Below are 24,443 nucleotides of genomic sequence, written 5' to 3' on the forward strand. Positions count from 1 at the left end.
GGCGCGTGTGTGCCCTAGGTGACCTCAGAGGGAAAATAGCGAACGCAATCGCCCATGCCGGACCAGGGACGCCGGAGAGGTCGGCGAGGAGAGGCGGAGGCAGCCATTTTGCCCACTGAAGTGGAGAAAGAGAAAAGAGAGGTGAGGCAGAGAGGGCGCAGCCATCTACGACCGACAGACGCAACAGATGGACACTTTCTTTCAGTATTGTTTTCATTAATTTTTCCATCACTGAGGTCAGATAACTAATCTGTATTTTCCAACCTCCTTGCTGTTACCATTTTAATGAAGAGAAATAACATTCCTCCTTTTCCAGTCCTGCAGAACCATTCCTATCTCCAAAGATCTACTGAACAGATCCTGTAATGGACTAGACAGAAGCTCTCTGAGCTGCGTTATCTCCTAGAATATATCTGGCCCCATTATTTTGTCTATTTCAGAAAATGGCATTGGACTATACTTCTTCACTAGAAAATCACTGAGGACCAACTCGCTGATTCCACCCCCCCCCACCCCCCATGGCTGGCAAGGGTACCCCAAGGTGAGGAGCAATAGGTAGGCCTGGACCGTGTAGAAAAATGCTAGGGATTTTCAAAGCCCCAGATTATCTGGGAAACTAATTATTTTTTACCTAAAAATCTACTTCATAACCTAGCACTTCCCCCTTCCTCCCTACATCTCCGAAGTACTGGGTCTACTCTATGCAAATTACCTTTCAATAATATCACCCATTTGTAGGTTCTCATTGAAATGACATATAAAGGACCTGATTTTCAAAAGCATTTACGTTTAAACTAGGCTTAAGTGTGTAAATGCACTTTACTTTTATAAGTGGGCTTTTGAAAATTGCTACAATATATGCCATAGAAATGTCAATAGATTTTATCTGAGGGCGTATACAAAAAAATCCCTCGAAACACTTTAAAACACAGGCTAGAGCCATCTACTCCAGTAAGCCTTAAGGATTCTGGGTCCCGGGAGGTTCCCTCCCTAACAGTATAAAAGCTCAGGGCCCAGAAGAGTTAGGAAGGCCCTGACGAGCTGCTTCGACTCCATGGTTTGGAATATATATAACTGATTTGGATGTTTAAAGCGAGGTGAGCTACTGTTTTTGTTTTGCGGTTTATTTGAAGTCCTTTAAATAAACCTTTGCTCCTGACCAGAGTACCCAAGTCATGCTGTCTTCCTTGGCTGTTCCAGGCACCGTGGCCGGCCCAAAACGCTACAATCACTTAATGGGGATAAATGGCTTTTGAAAATTGCGACAATATTATGTTACATTTATACACGTAATGCCTGTAAAAATTCACCTATACCTGTATATCTTAAAAGCTGTGCTTATCACTACTTATCTAAGAAGTACACCAATCTTAAAACTTCTTACTGGATAAACTGTACCATTAATACATTTAGTTGTCTAGTTGTAAACCATAAAACAATTATTGGTTGGTATGGATGATTGATCTTTTCCAAAATGGGTGGGATTTGAATGGGTAATATAGTGATCAGCAAATCTGTATCTCTGACACCAAGCTTCTCATGTCCAAGAAACTAAAAACCATATTCTGCATAGATTGTTGTGAGTGAACTGTTTAGTGGACCCTTGGGCCGACCTGTGAGAGACTGGAGAGAGGTGTACTATAGTCTCTGGTGAGTGACAGGTCGGGAGGCGGATACCAGGCAGGAGCTGGACGTGAGCTTCACCCTGGAAGCTGGTACTCCCCCGGGAGGAGCCCGTAGGAGTCCAGCCGCTGGGACTTAGGTGATTCACCCTGGAAGCCGGTACTCCCCCGGGAGGAGCCCGGCCGCTGGGACTTAGGAGGTCACGGAAGCTGGAGCTGGAGCAGGCAGGCAGGCAGGGATCAGGTGACAGGCAGGAACTGAAGCCGGCTAAGACTGAAGTAAGCAGGAACTGAAGCGGAACTGGCTCCTGAAACCAGAAAGGAGCTGAAGCAGGACTGGCTACTGGAACCAGACAGGAGCTGAAGCAGGACTGGCTACTGGAACCAGACAGGAACTGAAGCAGGACTGGCTACTGGAATCAAGCTGGAACTGAAGCAGAACAGGTTACTGCAAGCAAGCCAGACAAAAGCAAGACTTGGGCACAGAGCGAAACAAGTCTCAGGCAGGAATGGAGTTGCTAATGCAATAGCACACTCTGGGGCACGGCGCAACAGAGGACCGCAAGGAACCCCGTTGCAAGGCAAGGTTCTGGGCTCCACGGCGGCCTTACGTGGGCCGTGGCGTCTGACGTCGTGGATAGGGCGGAGCTTCCAGTGGCGGTAAACGGCCTTCATGAGGGCGGATTGTGTGTGCGCGCGCGCCTAGGGAGAAGGCATCCAGGCAGGGCTTCGCAACGGTGTCCCCCCCGCGGGGATGCCGCAAAACAGGCCGCAGATCCTCGGAGACGGGCCGGGACCAAGGAGGTAAGGGCCTAGCCATGGCTGCTGCGACTGGGACCGCAACATAGATGCAGTATATTTATTAATTCATTCAGTCAACTAATTAATAAAATGTAGAATTGAATTTGATTGAATACTCTTGTAGGGCCGTATCATAAATATATTTTCTTGGTAGACATTTGTTTACCCAGGAAATTTTTGCTGAAAATACTTCTTTATTATTTTGTGGAAGACCATTTTTTTGTGTCAATATTTTCCAATATTAGTTAATTTTCCTAGTTCAACTGTGTGTATGATTTGCAATCTCAAGTTGACAAGCAACTTCACTCTTAACATCACACCATATAGTTGCTATGTGTAAACAAGCTGTAGCAGGTAAACACTTTCTTTATTAAGTGTTTGATCTTGGCTTTTGCTTATAATCTGAGAAAACGTTACTCTGATAGGAAATTGTCTCCTGTGTAACTTCAGTGATAGAGCTGTTGTTTCGTATGTGGACCCTTGGACTGAGGTAAGGTTAGCACAATCTGCAGAGAGAAGCCCTCCGGGTCCCCACAGTCAGCAAGCAGACTCTGACAAGACAGCGGCCCAAGTGGAGCTTTGCCTATACCAACCCACATACTCCTTAAGTTGAGCCCTCAGGTGCTGGAGCCATCAGGTCTTAGATGGGGGCCTCTGCCGAAGAACTGAATATCTGTAAAAGAAACTGGAATGAGAAGATAAAATAGAAGGAAGGCTCAGGTCAAAGGCAAGCAGAGTCCATGAAGAAAGCTGAGGTAAAATACTGGGAAGTCCATCCAAGGGAAGATGGGATGGCTAGGGAGGCAGAAAGGCAAGAAACAGCACAGGAGGCAAGACACACTGAAGGACTGAAGATCATGGAGACTGACAGAGAGTATGAGGACCATAGGAGAGGGAAGATGAAAACACCAAAGAACACTGGAACTGAAAGAGGACAACGGAGGTTGGTGACAAGGACAAGAAAGCTGGGACTGAAGACAGAGACAGATGCTGGAGCAACTAACACTATTTTAGGAAGTAGAGAACCTGTTGCCAAGGCACCGACTGCAGGGAGCAAGGGCCTTTTATAGGCCAGCATGTTCGACATCATCAGCAGGGGCCACAGGGAATCTCCCTCCGTGGCCCCCTTAAATCTCACAGAGTGTCGCACGCGTGCGCTTAGGGGAACACGATGCATATGAAGTTGGTGGTATCCAGCCGCATCAGAGTCTTTGGCGGCATCTCGGCACAAAAAGGAGTGACCGGTCCAACTAGGATTGCCTATGATGTCCTGCCGCACGCTGTGACCGGGAGTGGAGGTCTGCGGGGTGACCTGCAGGCCACCGATCGCTACAGTACCCCTCTTATAAGCCCCCTTCCTACAGCCTTAGGTTTGTGTAGGTACCAACAGTGAAGATTCCTTCAGTTCTCTGCAGTTCTCTTGGCTCAGGTGGTAGCTTCTACAACCATATGATTGATTTTCTCCCCTAGTTCATACAATTCTGGGGACTGAAGTGGAGCCTCAAGCGAAGGGATAGTCTCTTTTTTCAGTGAAAGAATGAGCCAGAACAAGAGGTCTCCAGAGGGGTAGACTCAGGAATATCATGAAATATTTCTTCACAGAAAAGATGGTGGCTATATGGAATAGCTTCCTAGAGGAAGTGGTGAAGACAAAAGTGGTAAGAGAAATCAAGAAAGGTGGGATAAGCACAAAGGTGGTAGATGGTGAAGGGAAAGCTGGATATCAACTGGGCTCTATGGCATTGCACCAGGAATGAACTTGGGTAAACTAGATGGGTCTTTTGGTCCTTATCTGCCATCATATTCTCTGAAGTCTATATTCAGTAGGCCAGATACTGGACAAGTTATCCGGCTAATCCCGTATATTCAGATGGATAAAATTCCTGCTGAATGTACTCACTTAAATTTATCTGGCTAACTTTAGCCGAATAATTAAAAATAAAAAACTAACTATGTTTGAATATAGCCAGTTATGGTTTTTAATTCTCTGGCCTTGAGTGGCTAGATAACTTGCTACTTATCCGGATATCTTCAAAAGTTATCCGGGTAAGTAGCGCTTTGAAAAAAAAAAAAAAAGAGAACTAAAGGGGTCTATGGCCGATTTCCTCTCTCCCCCACAACCAAATAGCACAGATGTCCTATTGGGCATTGCCCCCCCCCCCCCAAACACTCCACATCTTTTAATTACAAAAAAATGCCCCAGGATTACTTTCTGGCCGTCCTCACCCGCCCACCCCCCTGAAATCCCTTCCTCAGATTATATGTCATTCTTAATGGCATTGTAGTATTCATTTTTGGTGCAAAGAATTGCAGAATTTGAACTGCAGATAATGAATCTTTTGAAAATTAATTGCTATAGTCCGACTCAGGAAGAAAGGATTGGCAAAGTGGATAAGCAAGGTGACAAAACATTTTTCAAATATATCAGAGAAAGAAGGAAAATCCGAAGTAGTATAGTGAAATTGAAAAGTGACAAGGAACAATGTGTGGAGAGAGAAATGAAGAAATGGCAGAAATATTGAACAAATACTTCAATTCAGTATTCGCTAAAGAAGACTCTGGAGAAGGACCATTTCTGGTAGACAAAATCGTAGATGGGGATGAAGGTAGACAAAACTCCATTTATGGAACAGAATGTATGGGAAGAGTTAGGCAAACTGAAAATGGGCAAGGCCATGGTTCCAGATGAGGTACATCCCAGAATAGTGAGGGAGCTCAGTGATGTGCTGGTGGGTCCGCTGAAGGACTTTTCAATAGATCCCTGGAAATGGGAGTGGTGCTGTGAGATTAGAAAAGAGCAGTGGTGGTCCCATCTGAACAAGAATGGTAGCAGAAAGGAGGCTGGAAACCACAGGCTGGTTAGCCTCACATTGGTAGTGGGAAAATTAATGGAGACGCTGCTGAAGGAAAGGATAGTAAACTATCTACAATCAGGACCCAAGGCAACATGGATTCACATGCTGGACCTGAGGCAACATGGATTCACCAGGGGAAGGTCCTGTAAGACAAATCTGATTGATTTGTTTGATTGGGTGACTAGAGAATTGGATCGAGAAAGAATGCTCAATGTGATTTACTTGGCTTTCAGAAAAGCTTTTGATACAATCCTGTGTATACTTACGAATAAAATGAGAAGCTAGGGAGTGAGCGCCAAGGTGATGGGGTGGATTACAAACTGGTTGACCGATAGGAGACAGCATGTAATAGTAAATGGAACCTACTCTGAAGAGAGAGCCATGTTGACAAAGTGCCACAGGGATTGGTGTTGGGACCGGTTCCGTTCAATATCTTTGTGAGCAACATTGCGGAAAGAAGATAAAGTATGTCTATTTGCAGATGATACTAAGATCTGCAACAATTACTGTCATGATTGTATGAATGTGATTTCTTGATTCATTCATTGGCAAGCTTATATTGCTGTCCAAGATTGTAAAAAATGCATAATTAAAAAAAAATAAAAAATTAAGTTTGAAAAATGGTTGAAGATTTGGCAGCTGGGATTCAATAAGAAGAATTGCACAGCTATGTGGGAGTGAAAGAATGATATGCATGTACCAAGAGATGGATCTTAGGGTGATAGTGCCTGGGGATCTGAAGATGGCAAAGCAATATGACAAGGCAATAGCTAAAGCCAGAAGAATGTTGGGCTGCACAGAGAGAGGTATAACCAGTAAGAAAAAGGAGGTAATAATGCCCTTGTACATGTCCTTGGTGAGGTCTCACCTGAAGTATTGTGTTCGGTTCTGGAGCCCGCATCTCAAAAAAAGATGGAGGTGGTCCTGAAAAAGGCAATGAAAATGGTGTGGGGTCTGTATCAGAAGACCTATGAGGAGAGGTTGAAGGATGTGAATATGTACACCCTGGAAGAAAGGAGGTGCAGGGGAGATATGATACAGACCTTCAGATACCTAAAAGGTTTTAATGATGTATAGACTTTGAACATTTTCCATTGGAAAGAAACACTAGAACTAAGGGTCACGAAATAAAACTCAAGGGGGATGACTCAGAACCAACGTCAGAAAATACTTCTTAATGGAGAGGGTGGTGAAGGCCTGGAATGCCCTTCCGGAGGAGGTGGTAAAGAAGAAAACAGTCAAAGAATTCAAAGGAGTATGGGATAAACACTGTGGATCTCTAAAGGCTAGAGGAAGAAATGAGATAAGTGTGCAGGAGGGTAACTTGTTACTATGGTGGTTACTACCCTTAGCAGAAGGCAAGATTACTACCCTTAACCAATACGCTTTGATGCTTTTAATGCAACTGCAACAATGCTCCCCACTTAGATGGCAGAGAGAAAAGAGTAATTGGATTTAGATGATAATTGAGGGCCGTCTTCCATGGTCTGGGATACTGATATGCAGATATAAGGGCAAAAGCACAGGACTGCTTCTATGGCCAAGTTCTAAAGGAAACAAGGAAAGTGTGCATGGCGGTAACTTGCTGGTGTGGTGGTTACTACCCTTAACTAATTAGCCTTGATACTTTTGATGCAGCTCTAACATTGCTCTCCTCTTCAACGGCAGGGAAAAAGGGGAATTGGATTTAGACAGCAACCAACGAGGGCTCTGACTTTTACATCTGGGGAACTGATAAGCATGGGGGTAACCTGCACAGAGCAGCAGTTACTACCCTTACCAGAAGGCATGGATTACTACCCTTAACCAATAAGCCTTGTTGCTACTGATGCAACTGCAACATCGCTCTCTGCTTTGAAGTGGGGGGGGGGGGGGTAGAGGGAAAGAGGAATTTGGATTCAGAGACTTTTTTTTACAGTTTGGAGTACTGATGTGCAAATATTAAGGAAAAAAACACAGGACTGCTTCTACCGCCAAGTCCATAAACAAACCACATGAAGCAGCACTAGAGATGTGAATCGTGTGATCGATCATCTTAACGATCGATTTTGGCTGGGGGGGGGAGGGAATCGGATCGTCGCGGTTTTGTTTCTTTTAAAATCGTGTAAATCGTAAATCGGGGGAGGGCAGGAAAACCGGCACACTAAAACAACCCTAAAACCCACCCCGACCCTTTAAATAAATCCCCCACCCTCCCGAACCCCCCAAAATGTCTTAAATTACCTGGGGTCCAGTGGGGGGGTCCAGGTGTGATCTTCCACTCTCGGGCAATGGGTGCGTTAATAGAAATGGCGCCGGCGCCATTTTGGTTCCTGTCCCCCGACGTCACGAGCGCAGGAGTTCGCTCCCGGACCCCCGCTGGAACCCCAGGGACTTTTGGCCAGCTTGGGGGGGCCTCCTGACCCCCCCAAGACTTGCCAAAAGTCCAGCGGGGGTCTGGGAGCGACCTCCTGCACTCGAATCGTATTGCAAAATGGCGCCGGCATATGGCTGGCGCCATTTTGCAATACGGCAATACGATTCGAGTGCAGGAGGTCGCTTCCGGACCCCCGCTGGACTTTTGGCAAGTCTTGTGGGGGTCAGGAGGCCCCCCCAAGCTGGCCAAAAGTCCCTGGGGGTCCAGCGGGGTCCGTGAGCGATCTCCTGCGCTCGTGACGTCGGGGGACAGGAACCAAAATGGCGCCGGCGCTACCTTTGCCCTGTCATATGACAGGGCAAAGGTAGCGCCGGCGCCATTTCTATTAAAGCACACGTAGCCCGAGAGTGGAAGATCACACTGGGACCCCCCACTGGACCCCAGGTAATTTAAGACATTTTGGGGGGGTTCGGGAGGGTGGGGGATTTATTTTAAAGGGTCGGGGTGGGTTTTAGGGTTGTTTTAGTGTGCCGGTTTTCCCGCCCTCCCCCTTCCCCCGATTTACGATTTTTGACGATAAATCGGGGGAATTCCTATTGTATATCGCCTCTAACGATTTTTGACGATTTAAAATATATCAGACGATATTTTAAATCGTTAAAAAACGATTCACATCCCTAAGCAGCACTGACTGAAACATGGGGATAACTTGCACGGCGTGGCATATACTCCCATAAGAAGCTTGCTGGGCAGACTGGATGGGACCATTGGTTCTTTTCTGCTGTCATTTCTATATTTCTTACTCCTGGGGGAATTCTATGCACAAAAACTTCAAATTCTGCATACAAAGGGGCAGATTTTCAAAGGGGTACGCGCAAAAGATACGCGCGTACCCCCCAAAAACCTGCCCCAAACTCCCCCTGCGCGCGCCGAGCCTATGTTGAATAGGCTCGGCGGCGCGCGCAAGCCCGGGACGCGCGTAAGTCCCTGGGCTTTGCTAGGGGTGTGTGTCCGGAGGCGTGTCGGGGGGCGGTGTGACGTTCAGGGGCATTCCGGGGGGCGTGCTGCCGGCCCAGGGGGCGTTCCGGGGGCGTGGCTGCGGCCTCCGGACCAGCCCCCGGACCGGAACAAGGCATGCCGGCAGCTGGCCCGGGGTGCGCAAGTTACGCCTGCCTCAGGCAGGCGTAACTTTTCCAACAAAGGTAGGGAGGGGTTTAGATAGGGCTGGGGGGGTTGGTTAGGGAGGGGAACGGAGGCAGGCTGCGCGGCTCGGCATGCGCAGGCTACCGATTTTGCACAGCCTTGCGTGCGCCGACCCCGGATTTTAAAGGATACGCACGGCTACGTATCTATTAAAATCCGGCGTACTTTATTAAAATCTACCTCATAAACTTCAAATTCTGCAAAATTCTGCAAACTTTATATTGGTCAAAAATAACACAATTTACATGGCAGTCTTTAAGTAATTACATTTTAAATTAATACACACATCCCCTCATACAGGATCCCTCTCTCTTGCATACACACCCACACAACTCCCTTTCTCTCTCACACATACATCCTCATATAGGCTACCTATGTCTCTCTCTCATGCACCCCTTCACACAGGTTCTGTCTCACACACACAAACCCTTCAAACAGGCTAGCACCCTCACATACACATGATCCTTTTCAATCACACGAACTCCCAATCTCTCACGCACATACACACTCCTTCACAATCTCCTCATATAGGCTCCCTCACTCTGGCACCCACACTCCCACACTTAAGCAACCCACCCCCCCGCTCTCTCACCTTCCATGCTCTCTCTCACACTCTACCGCTCACCACCCTGCTCTCTCACCCTACCCTCCCTTCTTTCACACCCCTCTCCCTGCTCTCACCCTCCCCCACACCTCTCTCCCTCTCCTCTCACACACGCACATTCAGTCTCAGCCTTCATCTTCGCCGCATGCATAGCACACTCCGCGGCACATGGGAGCTTTCATCTTCGTTGCAAGCGGAGCACACTCTGTTCGCGGCATGCCGTGGTTTCCTCTGCCATTTTCTGCGCAGAATTTGGCAATTCTGTGCAGAAAATGGCAATTCTATGCAGGGGGAGAATTATGCACTCCACAGTAGCACAGAATTCCCCCAGGACTAAAATTTCTATATTTCAATAAAATTGCCTTCATTTAAAATACAGTTTTCTGGTATTCAGATCAGTTTAGACCAATCCACATGTGTATGATTAAACCAATCTGCATCTATTTTCTTTCTGATTTTCTTGAGATACACCACAAATTAATTTGCTTCAGTCTTTTACTCTTAATGTTACGATAAAGTTTCAATAATCAAAAATTTCACCTCATGGTGAAATTTGTTATAGTTGTTATAGATGGATGTGTGCATTGAGGAAAGCACAGGTAATCCATGCTGTGAATTCCCTTTCAAACTAATAACTATCGTGTCAGAAGGAGTCTCTATATTAATTTTGTGTTAGAGATGGAGAATGAAGAGTAGTGTCAAAGTTGTTGCAGTCTGATACTGCAGGCGAAGAAGTGGACCCTTTGGCCGGCCTACCTTGAGTGATAGGGTAGGCTGGGAGGCAGAGCCAGAGGCTCGAGGTGTTCACCCGGGAACCAGGAACCCCCCCAGGAGGAGCCCGTAGGGTTCTGGCTCCTTGGAACTTGGGCAATAGAGAGAGTCCAGTAACAGGGGTGAGAGCAAGGAAGTCCAAAGGTACTTGGTAGGCAGGAGACCGGATACTGAGGCAGGTGGAGGACAGGAATAGAGTCTCTGTGGCCAGCGGGAACAGGAGCAGGCGTAGCCTGAAACAAAGTCTGTGATGAGCAGGAACTGGCGCACGCTGTAACCTGGAACGGGTTCCGTAGCAAGCAGGAACTGGAGCAAGCGAGGACTGAAGCAGGACCAGAGACGAGCAGAGATCAGTGGCAGGCAGCAGGCTGGGCAAACAGGAACAGGCCAAGATCAGGGCAGGCGGCAGGCAAGCGGAGTCAGGAACAAACCAGGGTCAAAGGCAGGCAGCAGGCAAAGCGTAGTCAGGAACAAACCAGGGTCAGAGGCAGGCAGCAGGCAAAGCGTAGTCAAGGCAATCCAAGGTCAGCGACAGGAACTCAGTGAAGACGATGCGCAACTCAGAACTACAAGGCAGTAGTGAACCTCGTTGCAAGGCGATGAGACGGCGTCCGGGCGCCGGTTATATCGCCCTGGGTGCGTGACGTCATCCTCGCAGGCGGGGCTCGACTTCCGGGTGCTGGACGCACAAAGTGAGCGTACTCGCGCGCGAGCGAGGCTGCGGCGAAACAGGCAGGAAATGGCGGACGCCACATGGAGCCATCGGCGTCTTGGGATCCTGGGGTTGCGGAGCGTGGCGTCTCCGGCCGCGAAGGTAGGCACTGGTCAGGCACAAGGGAGAGGAAGTGGTGCAGACCGCAACAAAAGTAGGAGCTACTGGAACCTTGTCCCAAATCATGAGTTTACCCTGATAAATAAAATAAGCGTCTATGTTTTGGAAGTTGATATTGAAGTTGAAATTTCAGTTAAATTCAACAGGAGCTTAAAGTCATTATGCACAGTGCTTTATCCTTTAAATAACATTGCCACAATGCTACTCCGTGCATGAATGGTGTGGTCAGTTTACCAGTGGCATGAGTATGTTGGTGAATTGCACATATGCACTATTTTGCATAAAGGTAGGTTCACTGATATTGGTTTATTGGTGAAGAGCAAGGTAATGCTCTGTTTCTGTCCTCATTTCCCCTCCCCTCCATCTCCTATCCTACCTCTTCCAACATTTCACAACACTGGGATCCTGCCAGGTACTTGTGACCTGGATTGGCCACTGATGGAAGTATGATACTGGACTTGATGGACCCTCAGTCTGACCCAATATGGCAAATCTTATATTCTTTCTCTCTTTCACCACTCAGTCTTCCTCCCTCTCCCTTCCAGTCCTCCTCCTCCTACCTCTCTCTCTTCCAGCTGTCATCATCCCCTTTCCTCTTCCAGCTCTCCATCAACCAACCTTTATCATCCCAATTCTTTTTTCAGCCCCCATCTTTCCTCTTCTTAGAGTCTCCCCTTTACCTCTCATTCCCCACTCCTTCATCTTCCCCTTTCTCTCCCATCCCTCCTCTCCCTCTCTCTCTTCCTTCCTCAAATCCCCCTTCCAGCTCTCATGTCCCCCTCTCTAGTCTCTCCATCTCTTCCCTCGCGCCAATCCCCTTTCCCCATTGCAGTTAATCTTCCTGCTCCTTCCAACCCTTTGCAAGATGATCCGCTGACGTAGTTCCTGCTAAAGGAGCAAAGTCCCAGCAGACCCGAGCACAGACGGCAGCAGAGTCTCTTGGAAGATGCTGGAGACTTGGGCAAGTCACGGCCTTGCATCACCTCATCCTTGCACGGTCCCTTAGCAACAGTGCAGGCTCCAGCGGATTCCTCCTGCCCAATCAGAAGATACGTTCCATTACTGACCAATGGGTAGCTAGCATGATAGCGAGGCCGGCGAGGGACGCGATAGCCGCCATTTTGGCTCCATAGAGACAAAAGAGACGAAGCAGCGTAGGAACAGAAAGAATATTTGTGAGGTAATTTGTAATTTATGTTTTTAAGAGCGCTTCGGTTATGTTAGTGATTCATTTCTTTTGCTTTCGTTTTGTATGTACAACAGTTTATAAACGGAACTTCTCATACAGCAACGTGAAAAAAAAATATATACGTGAATGTCAAGAAAACATGTCCTCTTGTGTCCGAAATATTCGGTTGCGCTATTCAGTTTCGAAGTAGTTCCGAATCCCCTTCTTGTTTATTCAGGGATATTTTCTCTTGTGTTTTCACGTTCTGAATGCTATTTTTTAAATGTATAAATGGGAAAGGAAAATGAAACTGGCGGTTGTTAATCTTTTTATGTAGCTGATCTGGTCATATTAAAACGTTCCCATTTGAGTTACGCAGAAATTAAAGTCAGTAAACAAAAACAATTACATAAGGTGGTATCTTTTTTTTATTGGACTAACTGAAGAGATATTTTGACTAGTATTTCTGGAGGTAATAACTTCCTTCTTCAGGTCAAAACAACGCTTGAATTGGTAGTTTATGAGGATCTGATAAAGGGGTTAATAGGAAAGACGGTCAAAATCTTATAATCGGACCATGTAAACTCATCATGGCCTTTGATTACCGCAATAACGAATACTTCCTTGTCTTTCAGTTTGTACTGTTAGTCCTTAATTATGTATATTGAGCTCTGCATTTACCTGGCATTAATTCGTGGATCCCAAATAGATTAGGCTTAACCAAGTAGTAAATAGAAGAGAACAAAGGACCTTGTTAGCGGTTTGCTTTTATTTTTTTACTTTATCTCCCTTTTCAAGACTTTCTTGTTTCTCCTCCCCATTCCTCGCACACACTTTCACGGTTTTGTTTCAAAGACCTCAGAGTAGAAACATGAACCTTGTATTAGTTGCCTTTTGGTAAATACGAACCACAGGGGTTAAGGAGGGACTAAATTTCTCATCTTTGTTTGCAGTGTTTCACTTGCTAGCATCTGTTACTATTAATATCAGATTGAAAAGATGCGGCAATAATTTTGAAATATCTGAATAATTGTCAGGATGTAACACCCACACACTTGCTTTCTAAAGCTAAACAGCTTGTTGTGAATTTTTAAATAATTTTATACTAATATACAATTTTTCAGTATTTATTAAACTTGTGAGTTCATGATGTCATAAACCAGTATGATAGGCTACATTTTTGTGATGCAACATTTAAAAAATTCATTAAAAGCATAGAAATGCACACTGTTTTCTGTTGGTGGTTGTTGGATATGAGGATGGCTCATTTTACTATAGTGGAGTGTAGAGGTTACATTAGGTAAGATTTAACAAAAATGCTCTCTCAAATGTTAAAATACATTTAATTTGATGTCATGTTTCTTTTAACCTCTAAGGAGGAGCTGTTTACAAAATGAAGGATTTTGTGATCTGGTATCAACAATGGTCATTAGAATTTTGATATGTATTACTTTTTTTTTCTCAATTAGATATTTTTCTTTTTTCTAATAACACAAAATGTTTACAGATAAAAAACAGTATAACTAATATAGCAGACTGTGTACATGTGATGCCACATCATAACACCTGCTTCGTGTCTTTAGACTTTCAAGATGTGTCCTATCTCTTCTAGAAATATGCACTCTGGAATGTATTGGTGAATTTATGAAATATTTTCCCCTCTTTCTATTCCCCTAGCACAATATGAAGGTATAAAAGCTCAGAGCTGTGCTTTTTCTTCTGTAATTTTACTTGGTTTTATTCAGATGAAGATATGAATTAACCAGGATACACCATTTTTAAAGAATTTTGTTAAAGAATAAATATAAAGAACAATGTTATGTCTAACATTAATTAGGTTTAATATAATTGCAAAGTGGGAGATTGTCACACATTAAAAATAAAGTACATTTTTAGTATACAATGTCATTTGTACAGCTTTTCAGTTGTCTAGCTTTGGCTTCCCTCCTTGTAGCATAAGTGAACTAGTTGTATGTACCATGTTGTATGTACCATAGCAATATCATTAATAGCCATCTCCTACAATGTTGTTATATGTAATTATCTGATCTTCATTTTCCTTCTTACTCCAAGTTCTATATTTCCTTGTTACATGTAACTGCTCCTTCTGCACTATTGTTCAAGTTGTTAAGTTTATTATAATTGCACTCCTGTTTCTTGTGAACCAGCATGATGGGACAATCGTCTTGAATGTTGGTATATAAAAAAACTTAAATAAATAAATAAATGTGGCCGCCATCTACAGTTTTCAAGGTGCTTGAATTGGGCACATTGTTTGTAAACATTTGAGAGAAAAGTAGCATTTTGAATGATCGTGTTACATTTTGTTAGAATATTTTATTGCATAGGTTTGTGTTTAGTTTTACAATATATGTTCATTTTAAATTGATATAGTGTGTTGTTTTTAAGAAACACAATAGCATACATTCCAGTGCCTCCAAGGAATATAACATGTATTGTCCATATTTTGGTTATTGCAGAATTTGTGGGCTTGTATACATTCCTTTTGAACAGATATATTTTGCTAGCACCTATTAACATTCTGACTGTCGTAAATCATTACTAAAAAGTATGTTTGACATTCTGTGCTTTAATGTAAGATAGACTAAACAAATTAAAATTATAAAGAAAATGCCTACTTTTACAGATTAAAAAGGTTGAGCAGAAAGTTTCACTGGCTGGGCTTGGTCACTTCCCAATTGTTTTAGTTACTGATGCTTAATATTTTTCTCTGCTGGCAGCAAATGCCTTTGGTATCTAGGCAACCCAATTGTAGCTCAGCATCTCTGCTTGCCTGAAGAGACAAATTTCCATTGTAATATGTATAGATTATAGAGGAAATATACGCTGCAAAGACTCCTGCATTTATAACACATTTTTTATTACTCAAGGTTAAAATTATTTAAAATCATGCCATACCACAGTGGGATGTAAATTAGTGTTTTAGATCAGACAGGATTCTAGAATTCTGAGGTATTCTGTTTCTAAACAGAAAAAAGTTAACGTTCTTAAGTTTTGCATACATAATTCTGACCATAGAATTGTCATTTGTGATGTAATGATAATGCAGAAGGGTTTGGAACTATGATGGATGTGGCAGCCACAACTTTATTTCCTGCTTTGTTGGTTAGAACCATATTACTGTAACAAAGGTATTTGAGTTAAATTTCCACTTTCTAAAATCTTTTTTAAAAATCTTCAATAGTCCATATCCAGAGCTGGAAAAATCCCAGGGGCCAGGTTGCTAGGGCACCTAAAATTTAGCAGCTGGTGCATACTGTCAGCCTGAACTGAAGAGGAGAAACCTCTTTGAGTTGGGTTGGAGCCTGGCCAAGGAATCACTGGTGTGGTCAGGCCAGGCCCAGATAGAGAGGCTGCAGTTGGGCAGCAGAAGAGTAGAGGCTGGAAAGAGAAAGTAAATATAAGTAAAGAGATGCTATTTCCCTGGTACCTAAAAACTTGAACTGGCACAAAAGGTTTCCAGTTCTGTTTTTATTGACCTATTATAATTATATTTGTATTACTTTGAACATTTGGCAGTATTAACAGAATGTAAAACCTTTCATGGCATGCTAAAAAAAAAAAAAAAAAAAAAAAGTCGGGGCAACTAACATCTTGCTGTACATTTACCATTAGAACTTATACATTTTTTTGTGCTCCTAATGCTGTTTAATGCTAAGGAAAGATCTGCATTCTGCAGTGCTGTCGCTTTTAAACTCAGAAAGCACATCTATCAGTCTGTCTTTTGATTACCCACTTATTTTGGAAAACAAATCGCAAAGGGTACAATTAAAACGTTAATTGCACAAAACCGAGCCCAGGGTCACACCCCCCCCCCCCCATCCCTGCAACAATTCCTTCTTACTTTATTACTGTAAAATGAAACCAGCAACCTCCCTGGAATCAACCCTATCCCAAGTGCCCATCTTAGAAACAGAGCCACAGGTGACATTACACAGCGACCAACATCCTGCATTATCAGTTCTGTGAGAGTAAGGTAGCTTTTTCCATCCTTGGCCTAGTGCCAGGAATCATGTGCCTGTATTGTCAGTCCTGAAGGGTGCTTTCTTATCTAGAAGGTAATAATTACATTTTGTCAGCCCTGAAGGAGGTGTCTATTGCTGGATATAGTGCCAGATTATAGGTGCCCCTTTAGCATGACTGGAAAGAAGAATTTTTTTCCCTATCCTGGACATATAGATCTCCTGTTTCCTTACAATAAATGCTGAGCATTGTTTATCAGGAAGATGTTTGACTATTTTTAATCTAAATACTTTAAAACTTTTATGTTGAAGCTTTTATTGAGTTTGTTTAGAAATGCTGTTCTACTTAGTGTAGGTGGAGATGATGGCAAATATGTACTAGAATACAGATTTGTGCAGCGATTTGTTAAAATGTCTTCTATGCAGAGACTGTATGTACCCAATTAAGTTCTACATTGTGCAGCAGTAGAGCCAGATCTTTCAGAGAATTAGGTCAGGAATGTTAGCGAATTATTGGTTGTAAATTCTTCTTAAAACAATATAGCCTTTAAAAATATGCTCATTAACTGTTAAAATGATTGGTAATTACTTGAGGCAAGTTCATTTTGGGGACTCTTTAAATATATGTTAATGTAGTTAATAGAAGGATTTGTTCTTTTGGGCATATTGTCTGTTGAGGATTCTACAGAAGTTAAACATAGTAACAACGGCAGAAAAAGACCAGATGGTTCATCCAGCCTGTCCTGCAAGTTTCTTATGGTAGTAACTGCCGCTCCGTGCAGTTTACGCCTATGTTTCTGTTAAGGATAGTAACAGCAGCTCCATGCAAGTTACATCCAAGTCTTATGTTAAGGAAAGTAATACTTACAATCAAAACCAAGCAACTATCAAACCCATAACAAAATTACTGCTAGCAACATCTTTATGTGGTGAGAAGCCTTCCTGATAATTCATACAATGCTGCTTGATTGTGCTTTGCTTTTGGACTAGGCTGTAGAAGCAGTCCTGTGCTTTATTCCTAATGCCAGTGTATCAGTACCCCAGACCTGGAAAAGTCTGGCCCTAGCATTGGCTGTCTTCAGAATCCAATACTTCTTCCCCCCCACTGTCAAAGTGGAGAGCGATGTTGCAGTTGCGTCAAAAGCATCAAGGCTAATTGGTTAAGAGTAGTAATCCCCCATGCCTTCTGTTAAGGATACTAACTGCTACTCTGTGCAGGTTATCCCCATACACCCTTTTCTTCAGTATCATTCACAAGCCTTTAGGGATCCAGTATTCTTCTGGCTTTAGCTATCATCTTGTCACATTGCTTCGCCTTCAGATTGCCAGACACCATCACCTCAAGATCTTGCTCCCAGTTGGTGCACATTAGTCTTTCATTCCCCTCACATACAGCTCTTTTAAGAACATAAGAAATCGCCATGCTGGGTCAGACCAAGGGTCCATCAAGCCCAGCATCCTGTTTCCAACAGAGGCCAAAAATCAGGCCACAAGAACCAGGCAATTACCGCACCCCAGATACAGGACTCTGCACTTCTTGGCATTGAATCCCAGCTGCCAAATCCTCAACCAGTCTTCAAGCTTTCTTAAATCACTTTTCATTCTCTCTACTACATAGGGGTGTCCATTCTGTTGCAGATCTTAGTATCATCTGTGAATAGACAAACTTTACCTTCTATCCTATCTATCCATTGTCAGTCTATGTTGGGAATCCTGGCCGCGGGCGGCTGCGGTCGGGTCCCCACTTACCGGCAGGCTCTTCTCTTGCGCCGCAGGATGCCCCGGCCGTGCTTAGGCCACAGCGAGGAGGCTTCTCTGTGTTCTCCCCACGAGGGAGACGCCGTCGTATTCCTTGGGCGGCTCCGCCCACTAGGTGCTTGCACGCCCGACTTTTTCAAATTTAAAGGGGCCGTGGTGGGAAACCACGGCCCGGCCACTTTCTCCACGTCATCACTCCTGGCCTATTTAAAAGCTGCACGAGACACCAATGCTTTGCCTTGGCAACAGATCGCCTCCTTGGAGCTCCGATTTGCTGATTCCTGCTGTCCCTGATTCCGCTCCTGTACCCGGTTGGTTCCTGTTTTCCTGCCTACTCCGCTCCCGCTCCTGTGTTCTGGTCCCTGTCTGCTGGCTTCTTCGGCTTGAATTCGGCTTAGTCTTCTGGCTTCTCCTCGTCTGCTGCCCACCTCTAGACCGTCATCGACTCTTCTCGACTGTTGCCTGCCACGACTCGGACTATTCACTTCACTCCTCTCCTGGTCTTGATCCACTTCCTGGCTACGAGTACCACTGCAGGCCTTCCTTCAGTGGTTCATCTCTCACTCTAGCCGGCCCAAGGGTCCACGCTCTCAACAAGTTTGCTAAGGCCATGGACCTGGAGGACCTCTCTGGCCTCCAGGCCATCCCCGGCCTGGCCCAACGGATGCAGCAGCAACACTGCTTAGATGTCTTGACCACTACAGTCAAAAAAACTATCTAACCACCTGGATTCAACACTCCCGATGGTAGCCCCGCCACCGGCTCCTCCAGTCGCCGGTCCGGCCGCATCTACGCACCTACCAATGTCACCTCGCTATGCAGGAGAAGCCAAGCAGTGCCGGAGTTTCATCAACCACTGCCTCATGCGTTCTCCCTTCAACCCACGCAGTTCCCATCCGATCAAGTGAAGACCACCTATATTCTGTCTCTTGGATGGAAGGGCCCTGGCATGGGCCTCCCTGCTATGGGTGCGAGGTGATCCACTGCTGGGAAATCTACAACGATTTTTGCACAATTTTAAGTTAATATTCGATGAGCCAGCTTGTCAGTCTACTGCAGCATCAGAACTCTTGCATCTCCGCCAAAGCTTCCGGCCGCTGGTCTACTACGTGGTAGAGTTCCATACCTTGGCATCGGAGCTAGGATGGCGGGAGGACAGTCTACACAGCATCTTCCTAGAAGGACTATCCCCTCGCATTAAAGATGAGCTTGCGGCAAGGGATCATCCTGGCGACTTCGAAGGGCTGATCGACCTGTCGGGAAGAATTGATCGCAGGCTTCAGTAACGGGCCCGAGAAGTTAAACCTGTCCGTAGACCCGTTACACTGGCTCCATCCTTCTCCAGACCGATGGCACCACCTCCGGAACACCAATCCAGTCAGGGTGTGGAGCCCATGCAACTCGGCCACAGTCCCCTCACCCCAGAAGAAAGGAAGCGCCACTGTACCCTAGGCTTGTGCTTGTTCTGCGGTAGTAAGGGACACATGCTAGTACAATGCTGGGAGTGACCGGAAAACTCCCAAGCCTAGGTGTTACTGGGGAGCTAACCCTAGGCTGTGTGAGTCTTGCTCCCCAATGCACTGTTCCAGTCACCCTGGAGTATCCTGGGGGAACTTTTGCCACCTTGGCTCTTATTGATTCTGGGGCCGGGGGCAACTTCATTCTTGCTGATCTGGACCAACAGTTACAACTGCCCGAGGTTCCCCACTCGCCACCGCTACGAGTGTCTTCTATTCATGGCACTCCTCTGCCAGGCAGCATTTCATCTACCACCGCTCCCGTGATCCTGCACACCGGAATTCTCCACAAGGAGAAGACCTCCTTCTACATCTTGAACAAATCCATCCATCCCATAGTTTTGGGCCTACCCTGGCTTCAGAAACACTCACCACTCATTGATTGGAAGTCTCTATAAATCACATCCTGGAGTCCAGCCTGCTTTGCGATCTACTTGCCGAATCTGCCATGGCCTAGTTTACCTTTGGCCGTTACTCCTCTGACACTGCCGCCACAGTACACAGAATATGCAGATGTCTTCTCCAAAGAGAAGGCTGAGCTTTTACCAGAACACCGGATCTTCGACTGTGCCATTGATTTACTACCTGGCGGTATACCGCCTCGAGGGAGAGTTTATCCATTGTCATTACCTGAGACTCGGGAAATGTCCTAATACATCCAAGAGAATCTGGATAAGGGGTTTATCCAGCCATCTATGCCTCCAGCTGGGGCCGGATTCTTTTTTGTTGCCAGGAAAGATGGTTTCCTTAGGCCCTGTATAGATTATTGGGGTCTCAACTCCATCACCAGCAGGGACAGATATCCTCTTCCACTCATCCCTGAGCTTTTGGACCGTTTACAAGGAGCAAGGATCTTTACTAAATTAGATCTCAGAGGAGCATATAATTTAATATGAATAAAGCCAGGCGATGAGTGGAAAACCGCCTTCAATACTTGTGATGGACATTACGAGTATTTAGTCATGCCTTTCGGACTTAGTAATGCACCAGCAGTTTTTCCAAAATCTGATCAATGAGGTTTTTCAGAACATGCTCCATTCTTCAGTAATCGTATACCTTGATGTCCTCATATTCTCTAAAGATATCACCACCCATTGACAAGTACATCAGGTGTTGCAACGGCTCCGCAAGAATCGCCTATTCACCAAATTGGAAAAGTGTGTATTTGAACAATCATCTTTACCCTTCTTGGGATACATCGTGTCAATCTCAGGATTCCATATGAAGCCAGAAAATGTATCAGCAATTAAGGATTGGCCTCGCCCAGTTGGAGTGAAGGCCCTTTAACGCTTTCTGAGATTCGAAAACTTTTACCGACATTTTATTCACAATTACTCACAGAAGGTAGCACCACTTACTGCGTTAACCAAAAAGGGGGCCAATGCCAGAGAATGGCCTACAGATGCAATCCAGGCATTCGAGGAACTAAAGCAAGCCTTCCTGCTCGATTCCTGCCTACATCATCCAGATCCCACACGACCTTTCGTATTGGAGGTAGATGCTTCGGATATCGCGGTGGGGGCTGTTCTGTCAACTCTCTGACAAGGGATCACTTCTTCCTTGCTCGTACATCTCACGGAAGTTTACCCCCGCAGAGAAGAATTATGGAATAGGGGACAAAGAACTCTTAGCCGTAAAAATGGCGTTTGAAGAGTGGAGCCAGTGGCTGGAGGGGGCTCAACATCCAGTGGTGGTATACACAGATCATAAAAACCTGGAGTATCTGTGTCGTGCACAGCACCTAAACCCCCGACAGGCTCGCTGGTCCCTGTTTTTTAGCTGCTTTAATTTCTCCTTATGCTACAGACCAGCCTCCAAGAACATACGAGCAGATGCCCTCCGTACCCCAATACATTTTCGACCCCGCTAAGGTCCTCCTTGCAGCCACTGCCGTGGTGCCTCTTCGCTTACGCAAGAAGGTCCTGTCTTGGGCCCATGATCTACTCACAGCAGGACATCTGGGGAGGCTTCGTATTCAAGAACTCCTGTCTCACTGCTATTGGTGGCCACACGTAAACCAAGATATCAGAGCATATGTAAACTCTTGCCTAAACAAAAACTCTTGCCTAAAAACCTGCGCTAAACAAAACCCCCTACCGGGACGTCCTTGGGAGTTGCTGTAACAGCTCCCTATTCCCGTGGAACCTTGGACTCGTGTTGCGACCGACTTCATAGTTGACTTACCACTTTTGGAAGGGAAACAGGTCATTTGGGTCACGGTAGACAGGTTCTCCAAGATGGCACACTTTGTGGCCCTTCCAAAACTTCCGTCAGCATCTGAACTCGCACATCTCTTCACTGAACAACTCTTCTGCTTACACGGACTACCCCAACACACATCCTCTGATCGGGGGTCACAATTCACTGCTAAGGTTTGGAGAGCTTTGTGCAAAAAATGTGGAATCCAGCTCGACTATACAACTGCATTTCACCCACAAGGAAACGGACAAGTAGAACGAACAAATCGCTCACTAAAGAACTTTCTTCGTTTCTTCATAGACAAACAAGACAACTGGGTGACCTTGCTCCCTTGGGCAGAGTTTTCTTACAACCACCATGTTCACTCCGCAACTGGATCTTCTCCTTTCCAGCTCGTCTTTGGAAAACAGCCTAAGCCACCCTTACCGCTCCCAGTAACAGTGTCTTCTCCGGCCGTGCAACTCTTGGCTCAACAGCTTAAAGCCCTATGGGTTGCTACTCAAGACAACTTGTGGCGAGCAGCTAACTCTGCCAAGAAAGATGCAGATAGACATCGTCGCAAGGCACCCACATTCTGCCCAGGTGATTGTTTGGTTGAGTACACGTCCTATTTGTCTCCGGGTTCCTTCTATGAGACTTGCCCCCAGGTACATTGGACCTTTTGTAATTGCTGAGTGAGTGGGGGCAATATCCTACCGTTTATGCCTGCCTTCTAGTCTACGAATACACAATGCATTTCATGTATCCCTGCTAAAGTCGCTAGTTCTCTCCACATTTCATAGTGAACTCAACCGCTGATGCTGACATTATCTACCAGGTACAGGATGTTCTAGATGTCCGGTTCCATCACCGATGGTGGGAGTACTTACTTTCGTGGGAGGGCTTTGGCCCAGAGGAGAACACAAGGGAGCCTGCCTCCAACATTCTTGACAAAACTCTACTTCTTCAATTTCATCAAGACAACCCCAGTAAGCCCAGAGCCCCAGGGAGGGGGGCGTAAGATGGGGGGTACTGTTGGGAATCCCGGCCGCGTGCGGTCGCAGTTGGATCCCCCCTTACCGGCAGGATCTTCTCCTGCGCCACGGGATGCCCCGGCCATGCTTAGGCCGCAGCAAGGCCTTCTCTCAGCGTTCTCCCCACGAGGGCGATGCCGTTGTATTCCTTGGGTGGCTCCACCCTCTAGGCACGCCCGACTGTTTCAAATTTAAAGGGGCCGCGGCGCGAAACCACAGCCCGGCCCCTTTCTCCACATCATCATTCCTGGCCTATTTAAAAGCTGCATGAGACACCAGTGCTTTGCCTTGGCAACAGGTTGCCTCCTTGGAGCTCGTGAGTTGCTGATTCCTGCTGTCCCGGACTCCGCTCCTGCTTTCCTGCCTACTCCACTCCCGCGTTCCAGTCCCTGTCTGCTGGCTTCTTCGGCTTCGTCTTCTGGGTTCTCCTCGTCTGCTGCTCGCCTCGAATCTCTGGACCGTCACCGATTCTTCTTGACTGCTGCCTGCCACGACTCGGACTGTTCACTTCTCTCCAAGTCTTGATCCACCTCCCGGCTACGAGTACCACTGCAGGCCTTCTTCATTGGTTCCATCTCTCACTCTAGCCGGCCCAAGGGTCCACGCTCTCAACAGTCCATAAATGGAAAAAGCTGAGCCTGCAGTGACTAGCTAGGAGTGATTGTCCTACCATGGTCACCCCAAGAGCAAACTGGAAAATCATCCACAAAGTCACAACCCCTCCTTACACATACACACCCACGCACCAAATAACATGTAAGCTTTGCTTACTGTGGCTGACTTGAGGATTTGTGTGTCAATTATCAGGAAAAAACTAAATTGGAATGGTGTTCATTGGAAGATAGCTAGGAAGATAACACCTCTCTTTTAAAAAGAACATTGCTGCCCATCTCAGTTTTGCCAAAGAGCATCAGGATGACCCACTCTGGAATAATCATTTCTGGAGAGATGAGACAAAAATACTTTTTGGTTAAAACAATAGTATTTTTTTTGGCAAAAAACACATACTGCCTTCCAAAGTAAGAACCTTATCTTGACTGTCAAGCATGGTGGTAGAGGTATTTATGGTATGGGGCTGCATCAGAACCTGGATCGCTTGCCATCATTGATGTAACCATGAATTTTGCTTTATATCAGCAAATTCTAAAAGAGAATGTTGGGCCATCAATCATGTGAGCTGAAGCTGAGGTGAAAGTGGATCATGCTGCAAGACAGTGCCCCTAAACATTAGAATAATGGCTGAAAAATTTGGTGTTTTGGATTGGCCCAACCTAAACCCTATTGAAATGTGGCAAGACCTGAAGCAAATTGTTTAGGCAAAGAAACCTTCAAATGTCATAAAGTTAGAGCAGTTCTATAGCTGAAATTCTCCAAGAGCATTGTGAGAGACTGATCAGCAATTAAAGGAAATATTTAGTTGAAGTTATTGCCAATCACGGAGGTGCCACCAGTTACTGAATGAAGGAGTCACATACTTTTGTGCTCAAGAATACTTATTTTTGAATTTTTCTGTTGCATGAATAAATCAAAATATATTTTCCTAGTGTGTAGCAGATGGACTCAGGACCAATGGGTATAGTGTACTCCTGTTAGCAGTTGGAGACGGATCAGATTTCAATCTGACGTCAGCCCCTAGTACATATACCCCTGCAGGAAGTGCAGTGCTTCAGTATTTTCCGTCTCCATAGCAGGGGCTATCTGCACGCTCTCAGAGCGTTAGACCAAAATTAAAGAACAAAAACCGAAATTTAAAGAAGAGAC

At 45.5% G+C, this 24,443-nt stretch overlaps 1 protein-coding gene across 2 annotated transcripts in view; it reads left to right on the forward strand.

Moving 5' to 3' along the window:
• The first annotated feature begins 12,092 nt into the window (after window positions 1-12,092).
• Window positions 12,093-24,443, forward strand: part of IP6K2 (inositol hexakisphosphate kinase 2) — a 70,733-nt gene continuing 58,382 nt past the window's right edge. The window contains exon 1 of one of the 2 annotated variants that reach the window (XM_029601280.1): window positions 12,093-12,224. The gene's annotated coding sequence lies outside the window, so the exon portion shown is untranslated. Of the gene's footprint in view, window positions 12,225-13,493; window positions 13,513-24,443 lie in introns of those variants that run through there. The other variant, XM_029601282.1, reaches the window with a different exon arrangement.

This window comes from Rhinatrema bivittatum, chromosome 4 (genome assembly GCF_901001135.1).
Source record: "Rhinatrema bivittatum chromosome 4, aRhiBiv1.1, whole genome shotgun sequence".
In the NCBI taxonomy this organism is placed as follows: domain Eukaryota; kingdom Metazoa; phylum Chordata; class Amphibia; order Gymnophiona; family Rhinatrematidae; genus Rhinatrema; species Rhinatrema bivittatum.